General features: G+C 35.9%; 1 protein-coding gene across 3 annotated transcripts in view; it reads left to right on the top strand.

The window, feature by feature from the left end:
• The window catches only part of LSAMP (limbic system associated membrane protein), a 597,408-nt gene that overhangs the window by 326,284 nt on the left and 250,887 nt on the right, over positions 1-20,237 (top strand). The gene's annotated exons all lie outside the window — the stretch shown is intronic.

Below are 20,237 nucleotides of genomic sequence, written 5' to 3'. Positions count from 1 at the left end.
ACTACGGGGAATATAGAAAGAGGAGTCTTGCCACTGTGAGCAGTACCCTTGATGAGAATGTTTTCTCCTAGCCTTAAGTGTGAAAACACACAGTAAAGGCCACAGCTGTTGGAGTAAGTTGAAACAGGGACCCAAGAACACACAGAATGCTTAGAACCATGTGAAATCTACTTTATCACACTGTTAGGTGCTGGATGCTTTGCTGAAGGTTTCATTTTTATCTATCTGCTGCTTAAAGAACGTCACTAATTATCTGTTTTTATGATAGTAAATGTTGTTTGGAAAATTGAAAATTTCCACAGGCCTTGACAGCCTCTCATCTGGCCAGCTTCCTTTGTAGCTTGTATCTCCATTTAATGGCAAGTTATTTGTGAGCAAACCCAGTGACAAGGATCTGCAAAGTCATTGGGGACAATCTGCTTCTAGATGGTGGTTTCCAGGGGCACATCTGAGTCATGGTTTTACAGAATGAAAACCCTAAATGGCATAACCATGCCCCCAAACTATAGCTCTCTTGAGTCCCTTTCCCCATAATTGCAGAATGAGAACGAAGCTGATCAGCTGCACAATTTTATTGCAAGCGCAGTCAAACCACCAGCAGTTTCCATCCATCTATTAGGAAAGATCTAAGCACTAACAAATATTAGGGCTGTGTTCATGTATTCTTGATTTACAATTTTATGTAAATTTAATGCAGATTAGGCATGGCCTTAGGGCTCCTGTCAAGATTCCAATGCAGTCAGTGGTGTGGCAAAGTTTGACGGTAGCCTCTATTAATGTGTTATGGAATTGATTATCGCAGCGTTTAAATTATTGCTCTTCCAACTCCTCTGATTAATAGATTGAAACTAGAGAAAAATACATCAGAGACTGCCTGGCGCAAGGGTAGTTTAGTCATGTGACCTCTATCCTGGTCCATTTGTGATGGCTGACAGCTTCATTTTATTGCTTGTAAAAGGCATGTCTCCTGATTTGCAAAGTTCCTATCACAGTCAAAGCATAGAACGCTTTCCTTGTAGTTTGGTAGAGAGTACTTGAGCTCCATAACAAGAGACACCAGGGCTTGGATCTCAGATAGCCTATTTAAATGTGTAAACATAACTAGAGATGTGGAAATATGGAAATGGATTAAATTGCCAGCTCCCTCAAATCACAAGCACACAGACGTTCACACACACAGACATGCCTCAAAACAAAAGAAGTCCATTCAATGGCTGTGGGAGGGGAAATAACTAGTTTACTTAAGGCCCCTCAGAACAGATTTTATCTAATGTCCAGCTCCATATTGTATTATGAGATTCCTCTACAATTTTAATACCTATACAGTCTTTAATATTATTGGAAAGTCACTAGAGACCACAACCAGAAAAATGTATACTGTTTTATACCAAACAAAGTTGGGCAATCTGAGTATCATATTCCTTGGTTTCTTGATGAGAAAACAGAAGTTCATTAAACTTAGGTTACTGGCTCAAGGTCACACAGAGAGTTCAGGGAGTAGTTTGGAGCCAAGCAGACCAGGAATCGAATCTGAAGCACTTTCTACCAGAATGGGAATTTTTTTTTGGCTTTAAGAACTGCCAGATGTATATTTAAGTCTGAGCTCTTGGAGCCAAAGCCCTTCCCCTTCTTTTCTTATTCATCTCTGTACTTTTTAGCTACAAACATGACCATTGTGAAAGGGTTAGAGATAGAACTAGGTTAGATCACATTGTGTACACCTCTATACCATGTCAGCACAAGTGAATTGAACTTAAATTTAGCTTAATACCAAGTGCCAGGTACTGTTTGTTCATTGTCTCATTGGATTCTAATAATATTATTACTAAGTAGGTGTTAAAAACTTTATTATAAATATGCAAGAGCTTAAAGTTCAGAAACAATAAGGAGCCTATGAAAGGCTGACTGTTAACTTAGGACAGGGTTTCAAACCCCTATCTGTCTGATTGAAGATATTGTTGTATTTTCTGTTTAACCATATTGCTTTAAAAAAAACAAAAAAAAAGAGCAACAAAACCTCTACTTGGAAAGGAGACCAAGAAAGGATTGTCTTCTCTTTAAGCCTGAGTCATGAAGGGGGATTATTTTATATAGATGTTGGCATTTGATATCTAGCACCAGATGGCTGATTCACTTTCCCTTAGGACATTCAACTTTGTGATTATGTCAGTGGTTCCGTCCCTTCACGCTGTTTGTTCACACTACTTCCTGCTCCAAGTCTCAACTCTACATGTTTTCACCACATCAAAGCTTCTGCTTCTGGGTCTGGCTGGCATCCTTCTTTCTTCCAACCGCACAGTACCTGCCTTTAGAATATAAGGGTCTTTTGAATTTTTCAAGTTCTGCCTTGTCCATCCCCCATTGTTTCTGCAAATCCAACTTAACTAGTCATTGAATAAATACTGTGTTGTTTTCCTTGCTCAATGGCGAGACCACCTTTAGCTCAAAGATGCTATGACATATCACTAAATAATAGCAGTTAAAATGTAAGCTTTGAAGTGGTACTGCCTGCTTCAAATCTCAGTTTTCATTCTTGCAACTTAAATTTTAGGGTAAACCACTTAATTTCTCTAAGGCTCAGTTTTGCCATATGTAAAATAGAGATAAATTTAAATTTTAAATTTCTCCTAAATTTATTGTAAGGATTAAATTAGATGATCTATGTAAGCCCCTAGCCTGACGTCTGGAGATCTTGTGTTCTCACCCAATAAGCTGATGGCGATAATGATGATGATGATGACAGCGACAATGACAACCACTATGCTGCTGCTGCTCTAGTGTCTCTCAGAAGACTCACTTTTGCCCTGGGGGTGCTGCCCAGAGTCTGACAACTGCTTCCACTCTTTGCCTGTTACCCTTGCAGTAGGCTCTTTCAGCTTCTTTTTTTGAGGAAGATTAGCTCTGAGCTGACATCTGCTGCCAATACTCCTCTTTTTGCTGAGGAAGACTGGCCCTGAGCTAACATCCGTGCCCATCTTCCTCTACTTTATATGTGGGACGCCTACCACGGCATGGCTTGCCAAGTGGTTCCATGTCCACACCTGGGATCTGAACCAGCGAACCCCGGGCCACTGAAGCGGAACTTGCACACTTAACTGCTGCGGCACCAGGCTGGCCCCTCTTTCAGCTTCTATTTTGGGTTCCTCTAGTCCATTTTCTTCAGTTGTTCTTTTCCTTAACATCCAGTCTTTAACTTTACTTTTTTAGGATCCTAAAGGGCTTCTTAGACCAGCCTCACTTTTAAGTTCTCAGCTACATTTATTTAGTGTATTTGAGGAAAAAATGCAGTGTTCATCAGAAACACATAGAGGGTTTGTTAAATTTTAGATTGGTGGGACTTCCTCAGAATTTCTGATTAAATAGTTCTGGAGGTAGGGCCTGAGAATTTGCATTTCTAGCACATTCCCAGGTGATACGGATGCTCTTGGTGCAGGGACCACTCTTTGAGAACCACTGCTTTAAAAAGACTGTGTACCTTAAGAACATCTGGGAAATAATCCTGCATAATTTCACTCAATTTCAGATAATGTTACACCCTCGAATACTCCTAAAACTAATCTTGTTGGGCATGAGACAGAGAACAGGTAAATTGACATAACTTTCATGGTAACATCTTAGGCCCTCCAAGACTGCTTACCTAGACTAGGCCTGTAGAAAGAAAATCTTCTTCTCTCTTCCAAAATTGTCTGTTTTCAGGTATCAAAGCTGGAAAAAAAATAGTTGAGACGTAAAAACTGCTGTAGACTTCAAAAATCTCAACTTTATAGATTTTTAAGCTTTTGCGCCCCCTCACATTTCTCCTGAGTGCCATTTCCCCTGGAAGCCTTCTTGCCTTTTATATATATTCCCACCACGATAGTGACTTTTCAACAGCTCCAATAGTTTCCCTCTTATTTTGGTGATTATTTTTCAGAAAGAAAGTTTTTATCAGTTCATGAGGGTCATTACACACAAAATATCCTTTGTTGAAATAAATATGCTTCATGGCTCACTAAACCTAATCTTTAGGTAAATGACATCTCCACACATCTTCCTCATGAGGTACACAGGTGAAAATTTTGCATCAGCAAATACACAGATCAATAATGACGTTTGGGATCACTTGTGATTAGTGGTGTTAAATGTTGCATCTGTAGGAGCCAAGGCTAGTTAGATATAAAGATGCATTTGAGATACTTAATAAATGGTGGGACCCATTTCTAAAGCCAGATATTTTGGTTCCCATACCACCTCCTTTAAATTGTAAGATCAAAGATTAAGAAAACATCACCCTTAACTTCAATAAAATAGACAGAGTGCTTTGGCGTCCTTCCCATTAATAATGTCCATTTCTTCTCCACAGGTTACCCTCCTATGATTTCCTGTTTTTTTTTTTTTATCATGTCACAGATGGAGGCACATGTGTTAAGACAATGTTTCTCTTTGTGTGATCCTTGCATAACCTGCAAGGAAGGCAAGATTTCGGTTTATTATCCTTGTCAAAATGCAGATTCCTGAGAACCACTCCCAGAACAATAGAATCGGAGTCCCTGGGAATGTGGCCAAAATTTGCAAATACATTATGCTCTGCAGGTGATTCAGACACATGTGAAAAGCCAAGAACTACAGTTCTAAGGATCTAAGCAATCAGTGAGAGGGATTTGCTGCTGCTGCCTGCTCACTTTTCTGTATGACATGGCATCAAATTATATCTCAAACTCTGCAGAGCAGCTACGAGAGCCTTGTAATCGAAAAATTAAAAATAGAATAAAATAAACCTGTGTACTCACCGAAAACACAGAGTAAGCTCTTGTTCTGGAGCCCTGAGAATAGTGGTTCCAAAAATGACATTTTTTCTTTAACTCTAACATGAAGAATCTCCATGTGTGTGTGAATACAAAGGACATCTGAACATGACAATATTTTTTAGATGTGATTCTTATTTTTAAGTATCTCATTCACCATTCTTTATAACATTTATCATATTTTTGATTTATTTATTACATTATTGAGTCACATTTTACCCACATTAAAGTGGTTATTTCCATGTTGAGTCTTTTCTTCCCTTTTTATGCTCTTCTAATTTGGTTAACATTGTTTTAGAAATGGCCTAATCTGCATATACTAAAATTGGAGATAATTTTTCAAAAACATTTTGGAGTTTTTGAAATGTATTTCTAAGTAAATATTTAAATTTCACTATAATTTTTCTCATCTCTGTGACTCAAATCACATACATGGATTGTGAGAATCTCTCCATTACTTGTAAGGAAACTTATTGCATAATTGCCTTAATTAAACCAATATAATTATGGGAAAAATATGAAAGTGAGACTCCTTGCAAGACCAAACATGTTTGTTCTTTCTTTCCAAGTCTACACACTTAATGAGCCACATTTCCTCTATCTCATTAATCCTAGAATATCCACATTGACTTATATAATTATAATGTCTGTAGATTCTCTTTTAATTTAACAATTGAAAACTCAAATGTTAGGAAACACATTTAAGTTTTTTATGAATACTAGTCTAGAACTTGTTGTTTCTAGGATTTAAATTCTTAGAAGTATTTTACAGTCCTATTAAACATTCCTAATTCTGACCAAATTCTATTACCCAGAACTCCAATCAGGTATCCATTTTATCTCTCTTAATCTCTCTCTTCTTTCCTTCTTTTATTACTTCTTTCCTTCTCCTTTCCCTTCTATCCTTCTTTTTCCTCTTCCTTAATTAGCATCATGTTGCATTGACTATTTTTTCAATAACTTAACACTGCCTACAGAATTTCATACAAAACGTTCACCATTGCATTCTAATTGAACTTAGCCTGGAGCTCATTACATTTTTCAAGGGTTCTAATAAAGAATTTGAAATCTTCTTTAGTTAGATTTGATCTGAGGGTTAATTCTGTTGCTTATTGAGAATCTTAATGATTAACTGGAATTCTCATTTGGATTTTACATGCAGAAGTCTACTAATTTTCCTACTCTTCAGCTTAATTTTTCAGACAATCGCCCTCTGATTGGCTATTAATAGGTCAGGTTCACTTTAAAGACATCACTATCCATATCAGCAATCAGACCCCTAACGTAATGGGAAGAAGTGAAAATTTGGGGCTAAAATATTTGTGAATATTATCTCATGCAATTTTAATTTGATATTCCCCTTGTAGGAAGGACTTCAAGTTTTATCTAAATTAATCCTATCCACCTATAATTAATTACTATCTCTAAGTCTCTATGTGTATCTGCAGTCCATCTTTTAGTTATTAAAATAAATCAACTATTTGCCCATTTATTTTCTACTCTAACCTGCATTTGTCCTTCCTGAAGATGAGAAAAAATATGGGAAGAGAGACAAAGTTATTTTAGTATCCAGAGTTGGCTCAGTGTAAAAGCCCAGACTCCATGAAAGGAAGGAAGCTACTTGAAGACAGAGAGCAATAAATGTTCAGCTATATTTGAATCTTGAATCATTACACCAATAAGGATTTTAATCCCTTCTGGTCAGAATTTTGATGATGACTGGGAAGAATTTGGGGGTGGGATTTATTCCATATTGGATCTGCATCTGCTAGACAGTTTAGCTACAAGTTTGTGCCACAAGTTAATTTTATTTATATTTACATGAGTATGTGGCTACCCACATAATGAGTATGTCACTACCCATGCTAGTTTTCACATGTCGATTTTATCTATTAAGATAAGGATAGCTATCCTTTCAAATATTTTTAAATACTACTATGTGCCACCATAAATTGTCATCATCTATAGCATTTATGTTTTCTATACATTGCCAGAAAAAACCAACAACTATGTACTCTTAAAAATATTAAAGGCAACTTTTTGAATTCATATATTTAAATATCAAGAAATATGGCATATATTTATATATTTTTTAATCTATAGATACTAAAGTTTCTATAAATAGGTAACACATTTTTGGACAACAAGATGATTTGGGTCGCCTTTAAAATTTGTGAAGTCCTATGTCTGCCTCACTGACAAAGTACACACAACACAATAAGGCCCCTCTCCTTCTTTTTAGTAAAAATCAATTAGGCGAGCTGGACTGTAGTCGGAAAGCAGCCCAACCTGTGCCAAGGCCTGTCCAAGGAGGCTTTCCAAGTGGGATGCAACCACTGCAGGGCACAGAGCCCACAAAAGAAGGGCATCTGAGGGGGGAGGCAGTCATGGAGGGTTAGGGCCTTGGCTACGTTCCACAGAATTAAGAAAGTTAGTAAATATATTGAGGAAAATAATAACCAGTTTCTCACTGTTGGAGAAGGGGAAAAGCTAAAATGAATGCTGTGGTTAGGATTGAAATTTGAGTTATTAGTGTTTATTCATGTGTTTTAATAGACAATAGATGCGAGGGCTGATAGATAGAAATATAGTTGTAAATGTGTGTGTATATTTCCTAGCCGTGTCCATTGAGAGGGCCTTGGAATACTTACATTCCAGTAGCAATGAACATACCTAGCACCTAGATGTTGGTTTTAAAATATCACTTTCCACTAAAAGGAACTAGGGTTACTTGGAGAAGGGACAATATAAGCTTGGATCATCTTTTGTGCCAGAAAGTAAGGAAGTCCTCAACGAAAAATGAGGCGTGCCAAAAGTAAACAAAAGTCAGCTTGAAAGGGACTTCCACTGGCCAATTCTGAAACAATTTGGGTATTGAAATAAATGATAATATATTATTATACTGATATAAATTAAACAATAATTATTAAATAAAAAGTAAATAAAGCTCTTCCTTATAATAGAATGCCAACTAATAAATATAGAAGGAATGATGGAGTTGAAAATTATCATTTGGCAACCGTTGCAGAAATAATTAATTCAGGCAAGAAACACCAATGGATTCTAAAACTAGTAGGTGAAACTGAAATAAGGACTGAGATCTTCACATAATCTCAAAGTAGCTCTCCACAACTATTTATTGATTACAAAGGGAAAAACCCATTTATTGATTACAAAGGAAAAAAAGAATAAAATAAGAGGAATTTAGCTGACACCATTCAAAGTTAACGCTACAAGTAATGGGACAAATTGACATCATGTGCCAAATGATAGAATGCAATGAGCAGAATCCAGCATCACTTCTGTCATATTTCTATCACAAAACCTAAATCTAACCATACAAAGACATTGGGCACACCCAAATGGAAGGACATTCCATAGAAAGACTGACCTGTACTCTTCATTAATGTCAAGGTCATGAAAGTCAGAAGAGACAGAAGAACTGCTCTAGATTGAAGGAGACTAGAGAGATGTGATAACTGGGTATAATATATGATCTTGCATTGGACCACTTTACTAGAAAAGACATTATTGAGACAGTTGACAAAACTTGAATGGAGTCTCTGGGTGAAGAGTGCAGGGGAGTTCTTTGTATCATTCTTGCAATTTTTCTGGAAATTTGAAATTATTTTTAAATAAAATCAAAACAAACACAATAATATTTAAGGTAGGTATCAGGGTTAAATACTAGTGAATAAAATCCAACTAAATATTAAGTATAGCATAATGATGCAGGACTTTTTCAAGCATAATTCATTATAAAGAAATATATGAATAAAATATACTACAGCAAAAAGTCAAAGGAGAAAAATCGAGATAATCCCAATAACCAACAAAAATACATATAATTCAACCAACTTCTATTTTTGATTTTTTGAAAATACTCACAAATTTAGTGAACTAAGTATAGTCTTTTTTAACATGAAAAAGAGGGATAGCCTCAACAGTACCTAATCTAGAAATAAGGCAAGGACACCAATACTCATTATTATTTAACATTATTCTGGAGGTTCTAGTCAATGCAATGAAACAAGAAAATAAGACAAAAAGATTTAATTATGGGAAAGGAGGAAAGAAACAATATTTCCAGCTAATGATTACTAACTAAAAAAAAACCCTCATAAATTAATTGCAAAAAAGTATTAGCACTAATAACAATTAGATGGGTTCCCTAGTTATCTGAAGAAATATACAAAATTAATAGTTTTTACATTTGGTTATAATAAATACATAAAGTGTACTATAAAATGGCCATTCAGAAAGCCTCAATAATATAAAAACATATAAGAAGAAATTTAATAAGCAATATGGAAACCTAAATGCAGAAATCAATATCACTTAACCTGGGAAAATAAAAGAAAAGGGTTTTTTGTCTGTTTGTTTAATGTTATTTTTTTAATGGAAGGGAAATGCTGAATTCTTGAATGACAGCACAAATATGTAAAGATGACAATTTTTCCCAAGGTAAATAGAATTTTTTTATGTATCTAAAAATTACTTTGGGAGATTTTTGATTGAAATTATGTTAAATTTATCAAGTTAATTATGGAGGATATAATTTTTTAAATTTTTTTGAGGAAGATTAGCCCTGATCTAACATCTGCTGCCAATCCTTCTCTTTTTGCTGAGGAAGTTTAGTCCTGAGCTAACATCTGTGCTCATCTTCCTCCATTTTTTGTATGTGGGACACCTGCCACAGCATGGCTCGCTAAGTGATATGTAGGTCCCCACCTGGGATCCAAACCAGCGAACCTGGGCTGCCAAAGCAGAGCATACCAACTTAACTGCTGCACCACTGGGCCAGCACCTAATAAATTTTTAAAAATTGTTTTATTGGGGCGGAAGACTTCTACCGTACTGCTAGATACTAACATATTTGATAAAGATAAAATTATAAAAACAGTGCATTTTTGATTTAAGAATGACCAAGTCTGTGGATATAAATGAAATGCCTAAAACACTACCACATGTGATCCAGGATTATTTAAAATCATGGAGAAATTATGATTGTTCAACAGATGGTTTTGAATAATTAACTGGAGAAAAACTAAAATTATATTTTTACTGAACAACCACTCATGAAAATTAATACCAGATCTCTTAAAGATTTAAAAGTAGAAAATAAAGGAAAAGAGTAAAAGAACCATCAATAAATATGTATCTCAACAGAATGAGGAAGGTTTTCATAGCATAGAAACAAGTAAAAAAGCATAAAGAAGAAATGAATAAATTTGACTATACATGTATAAATGTCTAAAATTAAGAGAAATGATAGTGATTTAAAAAAATACGTAACAAAGTCTTAATGTCATTGGCAAGAGTAGATTTCAACAAATCAATAAAGTGAGAAAAAATTCATACAGAAAATATGAATAAAATTTGTCAGACATAAATTACCAATTTACAAAACAATCCATGGAAGCAGCAAACATATGGAAAACTGTTAAAACCTCACTAATAATCAAGGAAATACAAAGTAAAGCAGTAACAAATTGTTATTTTTTAAACCTATAATACTGGGAAAGGGTTAACAAAATGTGGCAAGCCAGAATTGGCAAGTCAGTAGGAAAACTGACACTTTCATATCTCCCTGTTGAGAGTGTAAATTAGTTGAAACTTTGCTGGGTAATGTAGGGTTGTTTATAAAGCTTTAAAATACATGTGTATCATTTAACCCAGTAATTCCATTTCTATGAATGTGTAGAAAGAAAATCCTCTGAAATGCAAACACAGATTTTGTACAAAGTGGTCATCACAGAATTATTTTTGAAGAAAATCATGGAAAATACCACACATATTCAGAATAAAGACAGAGGAAATTAATTGAGGCCATTTTATAAGAAGAAGTACTATTATAATGGACATTAGAGTGCCTGCTCAACATTTAAACCTCTTCCCTGTGTTTAGGAATTTCTCTCCTTTCAGTATTATTGGGATGCAGACATTACCACCCAGTGTAAAAGTTGACATAGAATCCAGTCACCTCGAAACTAAGGGTTGGACATGAGATTCAGGCCTTGAAACTCTGATGCATCTGCCCTAGACTCAGAATTATTAATAGATATTATTGATTCAAGAGACTCAGGACCAAAGTGAATCTATTCGGGTAATTGTGGCACCCGTAGCAGTGAGTTTAAAGGGAAAAGTTGTCCCACTGATGTTTCACTAAGGCCTGGATGTAGGGCCATGTTGGCAGTCGTGAAAGCTATGTCATCTCATGTGCAGAATGCCCAGAGTGATGCCCCCCTCATATGAGTTTTTGGCATGATTCTGGTTTTGTAGGCTTCCCAGTGATCTTGTCAGTTGCAATGAGTTACATTTCTGCACAAGACAGCCAGAGATGTTTTCTGTTTCTTCCAACTAAACACTTGGAGTTATACAACTAATCAGCCATTAACTAGCATGCTTTATAAAACATTTTATTACATGAAAAAATATGTGCAATATGTGGTTAAGTGAAATGACAGGTTATGAAACAGTGTAATCTATAACCTCAATTTTGTAAACTATGCTAAATATACATTCACATCATACGCACTCCATGTACATCCATTGGAAAAAAAGATAGAGTGAAATATGCCTAAATAGTTTTTTTGTTTTCTGGTTTTTAGTTTTTTGTGTGAGGAAGATTGGCCCTGAGCTGACATCTGTTGCAAATCTTCCTCTTTTTGCTTGAGGAAGATTGTCGCTGAGCTAACATCTGTGCCAATCTTTCTCTGTTTTTATGTGGGATGCCACCACAGTGTGGCTCGACAAATGGTGCTACATCTGTGCCCAGGATCTGAGCATGAGAACCCGTGGCCACCAAAGCAGAGTGCACAAACTTAACCACTATGCCACGGGGCTGGCCCCCCCAAAGTAGTTTTTACAATAGTTCTTTGAATGTGTCTTTATAGGTAAAATTTTATATTATTTAGTTTCCAAATTTTGTGTGTGTGTTTGTATATAGATGTATTATATCTGCAAGATAGCTTAAAAAATGTTAAAATAATAAACTCATGATTATTGAAAGGGCAAACTTCCAGAAAAATTTTTAGAGAGCAAAATTTCTCTTTAGTGCCTTCTACCTCCATTGTATTGTTTTTGTTTCCTTTTTCAACCCTCTATCTTTCCCTTAGCTGAGCGTTTTTCTGTTTTCTTTTTTTCCATGGTGGAAGTAAATTCATAAAATGGTCTATTCTTAAAATGATAAGACCTTAATTTCTTATGCCTTGCAAAGACATGTTCTTCCTAAAAGTGATATTATAAAGATAATGCTACACACACACATAAATTACAAATTCTTGGGGAGGAGGAACAAAGACAGAGATTTTGTTTGAGTAGGACCTTGTCAATCTCCTCAAATCAAGTAAAATTGTAGAATAAATGATTTCCTGCATAGAATTTCTAAGTCCCATCCTGATTTCGAAACAAAACAAAAAGTCTTTTTTTCTTGTTTTCCTGCATGCTGCTTTAACCACCTACTGGCTTCATTTGCCTGTTTACCCAAGCTGGAGCCCATAGTGTGACATTTCAGTGGCCTCCTTACTGGCTGGATAAATTCAAGTCTATTTGATCTTATCTTGTTTTGACCTCTCTGGTCCCCAGCCATGAGTAACTCCGATATTCCTTTTCCCCCTCTCATCTAAGGGTTGCTAGGAAATGGAATATCATAACATTTTATTGAGTACCCTACAAAGTCATGCTATCTTCAGCTGAGTCTTCATGCTTTTTGGAAATTTCTGCATTCATCACTGGCTGACTTTCAACTCTCTTGCCTAAAACAGCTTTTCCTAGTCTTTTCCTATTCTGTATTTGCAGCCTTCCACTGTCCCTTCCTTTTTAACAAGCCACTCTTCATGCCATTCTCTTTGATTTCTCTTTAGGCACATTACTAACAAATCCCTTTTTTTCTTGCAATTTCTTTCCTCCTTATTTCTTGAAATAATGCCCTATCTTGGTGTTCTTTCTGTCTCTCAAACTCTATCCCCTTCAAATCCCTTAGTTGTATGATTGTATTTCTGTGTGTTTCATCAGAGCTCTCCTTGCTTTTCCTTCCTTTTCAGATTTTGTCGGATGATGACCTCATCTTTTTGTTTGTTTGTTTGTTTTTATTGAGTCAATGATAGTTACAATCTTGTGAAATTTCAGTTGTACATTATTGTTTGTCAGTCGTGCTGTAGGTGCACCCCTTCACCCTTTGTGCCCACCCCCCACTCCACCTTTCCCCTGGTAGCCACTAATCTGTTTTCTTTGTCTACATTTTTAAATTCCTCATATGAGTGGAGTCATACAGAGATTGTCCTTCTCTATCTGGCTTATTTCACTTAACATAATTCCCTCAAGGTGATGACCTCATCTTTATGGAACATCTGTGTGGTTTGATTCCAAGTCTCTGTTGCCAGCCTTGCCCTTTTTCTTTGGGGGCAAGGGGATGCTAGAACAGAAATACCTTATAAGCATTTCTTTCTATCTACCAGCCACTTCATGTTTATAAGGCTCAAGTCAAAATTAATCTTTCCCTCCAAAGCATCTCTTCCTCTTCTTTCTGATTTTCTTATTTCTGATTATGTCACAAGTGATCTCCCTGAAAGCAGGGTCTTTCTAACTTCTCCATCCCATCTATCTCTTCCACTCAATTAGTCACACATCTTCGTGAATCATGCTTTCTTACATTCTCTAATTTAGGCCTTCACTACCTCTTTCTCATAATTTTTAAAGAAAAGTTGTATCTCTAGCTCCCATCTTTCTGTATTCTGTATTCTAAACTGGCCTGGTTGTCACTTCCAGATAGTTGTGAAATATAGCTCTGATATTAACATTCCTTCTCTGAAAAACTTTCAACTTTTCACAACTGCACACAGAATAGTGTAGTTCTAAGTGATTTTCCTCCAACCTATTGTTCCAAACTAACTTCTTATGTGCATACTCTATATCCTGGATAATCAAACTCTTACCCCAAAGTTGTGAAAGTAGACTTAGCCAGGCATGGAGTGTGAGAAAGAGGATTCCAGGCAGAATTAGAGATGTGGCCAATAAGCTGGAACACGGTGAGTAAGGAGGAATGGGAAACAGGACGAGGCTGCAAAGATACACAGAGACTTGCAGGTATGTTATGGTTTGATTTTGCTTTGTTTGGGGGGGAATGTTTGGATATTCCAAGTGTGATAGGAATCAATTGAAGATTTTAATCAGAGAAGTAACATGTTCCCATTGAGGTTTTAAAAAATCATCCTGCACACTCTATGAAGCATGGTTTCTTTAACATGGCTTATTCGATCTTACTATCCATCAGTAAACTCTTCTCTACACTGGAAGCACTTTATCTTTCTCTGAACACCTATCCCATTCCACTTTATAACATGACTATTTGAATACACATCTTATCACCTCTATTGGTATAAGCTCCCAGCACGCACAGACCGTGCCTTGCTTCTCTTTGAAACCACACTTAAAATAGGAGGTTCAGAAAACACTTGGTAATGGATAAATAGTCTTTCTTTCTAACAGTGACATCCAGGTTCACAAGGGAGTAAAATATCCAGATTCACAGTGGAGGGTGGAATCATATAAAGAATGTTGACAGTTGATGAAAATCCTAGTCTTTATTCTCTGCGATTCTTCATCACCCCACCTTTGTATTGAACAAGCAAATCTGTGTAATTATCTGTACCTGTTCCATCTTTGAAACAGCAATAAATCTCATCAACTTCTTTACAAGGGTGTAATGAACATCATCCAACTAATACCTATGAGTACTTTAAGTTTTCCAAAGAAAATTATCAGTTTTCTCTTCTAGTATTTGATACAATGAGAAAATATTAAATCTGAAAGAAAACTTATTATTTTCTACCAAATATCCAGTCAGAAGAACTGTACTAGACCTACAAGTTAACAAAAATGAGAGCGTTTCAGATGGTTCTATGGTAGAGGAAGAGGGGTAGATATAACATTTCTAAATGCTGATTGGTTTCTGAGCAGATAATGATTTATGGCACATTTTAAATTACACTTCTGGATGGAATGGTTTATGGAGGGGGAAATGGGATTGTTCTTTAATATCCTGAAGCATCTGAAAACCTATGCAACTTTCATTGATCTGCTCTCTGCTGGATAATACTGCTATTTAAAATCAATGACATATTTACTTCTCTCAGAATGCCTCCATGGTTGTAAACCATTCTTTGCTGTTTGTTGAGAAGTAAATTTCTTATTCATTCCCCCATTAAACTTGAGTTTTCAAAGACTTTGGGGAGACCACAGATTTGTCAGTATTCACTCTATCTTTTCACCCTCTTCTCCATTTCTCTTCTATTTCATAATGACTTGTGATGATCTGAGGGTCTAGACTTTTCTGCACCAATAGTCTTCAATAGTCTCTGGAAAAAAAAAAAACGAACAAACTATTAAACTCTGCACATTGCCCATCATTCATATCCCAGTAGAATCTTTCCTAATAGTTCCTTAATAAAGAGAAACAAAACATTAGCTCAATGTTCTTTTGCTTGCTTGTTTGGTGGAGGATAGAGGGGGGGAGTGTGGATTTTTTTAAAATGGCAAGATACAGGAAATGAGATGTCCAGAGAACAATAAACTCCCTATATCTGACTCAGATGAAATTTTATAGCAGTTTATTTCATCATTTAAAAAAAAGTTCTTTGAGTTAAACTAAGTTAAAAGGAGGAGGAAACCTGTTCAAGAATGCAGCCTGGCCAAATGGCCCATGATTGATGGGGAAGCAACAACCAAAGGGTATTTGCCAATTTCCAGTGCCAAGTCCTCGGAGTGATTTTGCTGCCTGTGACAGCTGGTGTTCTCTATGGAAGGCTGTGTCTGTATACATCTCTGATTTGCATATTTATATACCTCGGCTGCTGTATGTGGTCTACATTTCACAGCAGTGTGTGTAAGCTGTGTAGCCTTGCTGCTTGAGTGCCTCTGGGCATGGGATGGTAGAATCAGTCTGGGTAAAATTAGAATTTTAGGGTTTTGTGTTTTTGCAGGTTAGCCAGTAATACCACATTTTTGTTCATCTCCCTCTTCATCAACTTCAGTAATATCTTTGAAGCGTCTCTCTGCATGGGCTACCATTTGAGGCAGACACATTATATGCTCTCTAGGAGAGTACAAGCTCAGATGTTAAGGCATCATACACAGATAGAAAGGAAAACATTAAAGGAATATATTTAGTCAAGTTGAAGAGGGAATTGTGGGATTTGTACATTGAAGGAGTTACTGGTGCTTTTCCCTAAGTTGGGGAGGAGTTAAGAAGGTAAGAATTTCTCTACCAGGGCAGTTAGGAACTCAGCTAAGATTTCTCTTTCTAAATAGTAATATCACAGTGTTCCTGGAACAGGTGGGATTTCCACAGTTGTTTGGAGCTTCAACTATAGGAGAGGAGGAGGGTTTTAGAGAAAAAGAATACAAAGGCTTGAGGGCAACAAAAGTTGCATAAAACAGACAATGACTATGTGGAAATGAATTGATCTTAGAAACTGAGAGTGGTAGGTGATCAGGAGGAGATATATTAGGGTGATGATTTCATATAAAGAAATTTAAAGGTAGTTGAGAATCTTAGTGTTTACTTGCTGTGAGATTGAAAGTTTCTTAAGGTCAAAAGGTGTGAATTGGTAAAAATGATGGGCAGTATCTTCAGGTATGGAAAAGATAATCTGAAATAGGATGCTTGGAAGGCAGTTTCTGGAAAATAGTAGTATCAGAAAGAAGTTATCCAGATTACAATTCTAATGGATGAAGAGGATGGGGCAATATTTTTAGCAGATGAAGTCTACAAAATCTGGGGGCCACCTGGTGGTGTAGTGGTTAAGTTCTCTCACTCTGTTTCACTGGCCCAGGGTTCACAGGTTTGGATCCTGGGCGCGGACCTAGCACCACTCATCAAGCCATGCTGTGGCAGCATCCCACATAAGACAGAGGAAGATTGGTACAGGTGTTAGCTCAGCAACAATCTTCCTCAAGCAAAATGAGGAAGATTGGCAACAAATGTTAGCTCAGGGCCAATCTTCCTCACACACACACAAAAAAAGAAATATTCACATTTTATCAGAAAAACTATAAGGATTTTAAAAGTGAAACTGAGATGTCTTCTAAGCGAGTTTCCACTAGAGCGGCATGGAGTATTGTGATAATGCAATAGTTCCCATTTCAAAGAACCTGCTATATGTATCAGACACTCACATTCACTATCTATAAACTTCACACAAACCCTCTAGAGTTAACATTATCAGCCCTATTACAGATGAGATAATGGAGACAGAAAAGATTAAATAATTCACCCAAGTTCACACAGCTAATATGTGGTAGTACCAGGATATAAACTCAGGTCTGTTGGATTCCAGAAGTCATTTTTATTTATCTGTTTGCTTGTTTTCCTAACTTGCTGTTTCCTTGGACACAGAGTAGGAATATAAAGAAAAGATAGTGAACAGTTCTCTTGGGAATATTTAACTTGAGTTGGTGGGGAAATGGTCATCTGGAGGTGTTGCTTAGACAAAGTACTTGCTGGATTTGTTCTCTGCATACTGGGGTAATGTGTGCTGTTAGGTACTACAGTCCCTATTTGAGTAGTGGAGTAGATAAATGACTTGATTATGACAAGGAAACTAGTTGGTGCTAACAGTGCTGAAAGGGAGGGTGTTCCACATGGCTAGGCTGCATGTATTCCAAATATCGCCTACTAGTACAGTAGAGGTCCTTGGAACAGCATTTTGATTGCCTAGACAGCTACAGAAAACAGTTATCACAAATATAAACCAAATACAGGAAATGAAACGGCATATAGAGTTAATTCTAAAAAAACTAAAGATGTCACTGTCTTTGAGGTATTACTATCTCATGAAATAATAAATATCATAAATGCCATATAAAGCTAATTGTTTTTTAATCATCTTTATTTCTCTCCTTATTTGGCTTGGCATGGGCATAGTTTGGACCCACTTTTTGTCCTAGCAAACAGCTATTCACAGAATCCTTTGCTAGCTCGGTTACAAACTCCAAACTGAATGCTATCCACCCATCTACAGAAGGCATTTCTTTTTCTGGAAGTGTCATCTTTTAAGTAATATCTGACAAGGGGCTGCTGCTGAATCGTGTTCTTATGCCTCAGGTAAATGTGTGTCTGAAAAACCAGCTCATACATGGTAAAATATTTTTAATATTTTTTAATTATTATTTTATATTCTTTTTTTAATGCATTTTTTTTCAAAGATTGACCCAGAGCTAACATCTGTGGCCAATCTTTTCTTTTCTCCCCAAAGCCCCTCAGTACATAGCTGTACACTCTAGTTGTAGGTCCTTCCAGTTCTGTTATGTGGGATGCCGCCTCAGCATGGCTTGATGAATGGTACAAGTTCCGTGCCCAGGACCCAAACCAGTGAAACCCTTGGCCACCAAAGCAGAGAATGCGAACATAGCCACTTGGCATGCTCACATAGGGCCAGCCACAATTTTACATTATCTTGAATCTGATGTTTAGAATATTAGACTAAGGACCTGCCAAAACCGCAAACTTAGCTGTGAAGATTTATTAAATAGTGACTTAAGAGCATAGGTTCTAAGGTAAGAATATATGAATGATATTCCAGTCTGACTTATTTACTAGCTATGTGACTTGGTGCAAATTATGTTATCTTTTGTGATTGAGTTTCCTTTTCTGTAAAAAGAGAATGTAACAGGTCCACTCTTTTAGTTGTGTGTATACATGTGTGTGCATACATAGACACTGAGAGAAAATGTAATCTAAAATCTTTACCACATTATCTGACATATAGTAGGTGCTCAATTAATATTAGGTATTGTTTTTTAATCTACTTTAAAAACATGTTAGCCACATCTGAACTATTCCTTACTGGTTTCATATTAAGAAAAATACTTTCAATAACTCATCAGCCTAGATCTCCAGAGGAGAAAAAAGATATAAATTCATTTTCTATGTTTCTCAAAGTTTTCATATGTATCTTGTATAGAAAATGCCAAATGCTTATGACATTGAAGAGGAGGAGACTATCCCTCAAAAAATTATTAACGAAGTTTCCCTTACCAAATTATTGATTTTCGTTAGAACACTCTTTGAGACCAAACTCTAAAGAGGATGAAAATATGACTATAATCCATTGACTTACCCTTCTACATCAGCACTCACTCATTATGTTTACCTAGACTTTGGACAAAGGAAGAGTAAAAAGCAAAAGAAAAAACCCAGTAGATTAAAGGACACTTCAAAGTTTGGGGGGGTGGGAATTACATGCTTGGAGGGAAGGGGGGTTAAAAGAAACAATAGTTTTGATAGGATGCCATGCCTTCGGAAGAAAAAAGTTTATTCTTACTTTTTTTGCAATAGACACCTACTGAAAGGTCTATATTGAAGTTAATATTTATTTGACTTTTTAAAATAAACTGACATTATTTAAAACGTTTTAATTTCCTAACTGATCTTTGATTTTGCATTCATTTTTTTCAATGCAGTGTTGGACTTTCATAGTGCAGGATACACAACTATTCTCTTCATTTTTCCTGTAGAGTTGATGTGTCAGTTCTTTGCAAGCATGATATGAATTCAGTTGCCTCTAACAACGGATGAGAATAATCTCTTTTTCTCATTTTTTTAAAATGGCTTAGGCTGGGTTTTATGTTTTGCCTTTTTAGTGTGTTCCAGCAGCTTAATTGGTAACAAGCCACAAGAATTGTACTGTCTATAATTCAGAAGGAGTTCTATAAACTGTGCAGCAATTTCAGTTGTAAAATGCCTAATGAGGTTTGTCAAGTCTGAAAATCAGGGCCCCATAAACAGACATCCAGATTTAATGTTTAGATCAAGTTACACAAATAGACTCTAATTTCAAGTTAGTTATTCGTACACACACACACACGTATAGACACGAGGAGTGATAATAAACAAAAAAATAATTTATAACCAATATGAGTTGTTTATAAATTAAAATATTTTTTATCTTTCAAAATAGTTCTCTCTATTTAAATGATATGCTCTTCTTCAAATGTTGTAATCTTTTCACCTTTTTGGAGAACTTCTTGTTTACTGAGAAATTTATGAACAATAAGAAAAGAATTTTTACTACTTTATAAATGTTTGCTTTGTTTTATTTCTTTGCTGAACACAGTATTACCCAGCTTGGTTATACTCTTCAATTATTAATGTTGGGATTCAGTCTTGGTGAATAAATATTTATTGCCTTAGTGCCAAGGTAACAAGATTATTATTTCCAAAAATAATTTCTAGAAGTACTTTGAATAATAATTACATTATTTAAGAAAGAATATGTTTTTCTAAAATAAATTTTCTGAAACTCTCATAGGCAACTATATCATACTTATATTTAGTTAAAGAATAAAAACAGCTAAAAAAAGTAACTGTGTTGGCATAATATAAACATAGTTGATATGTCTGTGTAAGCTCACATACACACATACACACAAATTATATCCATGCTCCATGAC

The sequence above is a fragment of the Equus asinus genome, chromosome 5 (genome assembly GCF_041296235.1).
Source record: "Equus asinus isolate D_3611 breed Donkey chromosome 5, EquAss-T2T_v2, whole genome shotgun sequence".
NCBI classification, from domain to species: domain Eukaryota; kingdom Metazoa; phylum Chordata; class Mammalia; order Perissodactyla; family Equidae; genus Equus; species Equus asinus.
This window is presented reverse-complemented; position numbering and strand designations above follow the sequence as displayed.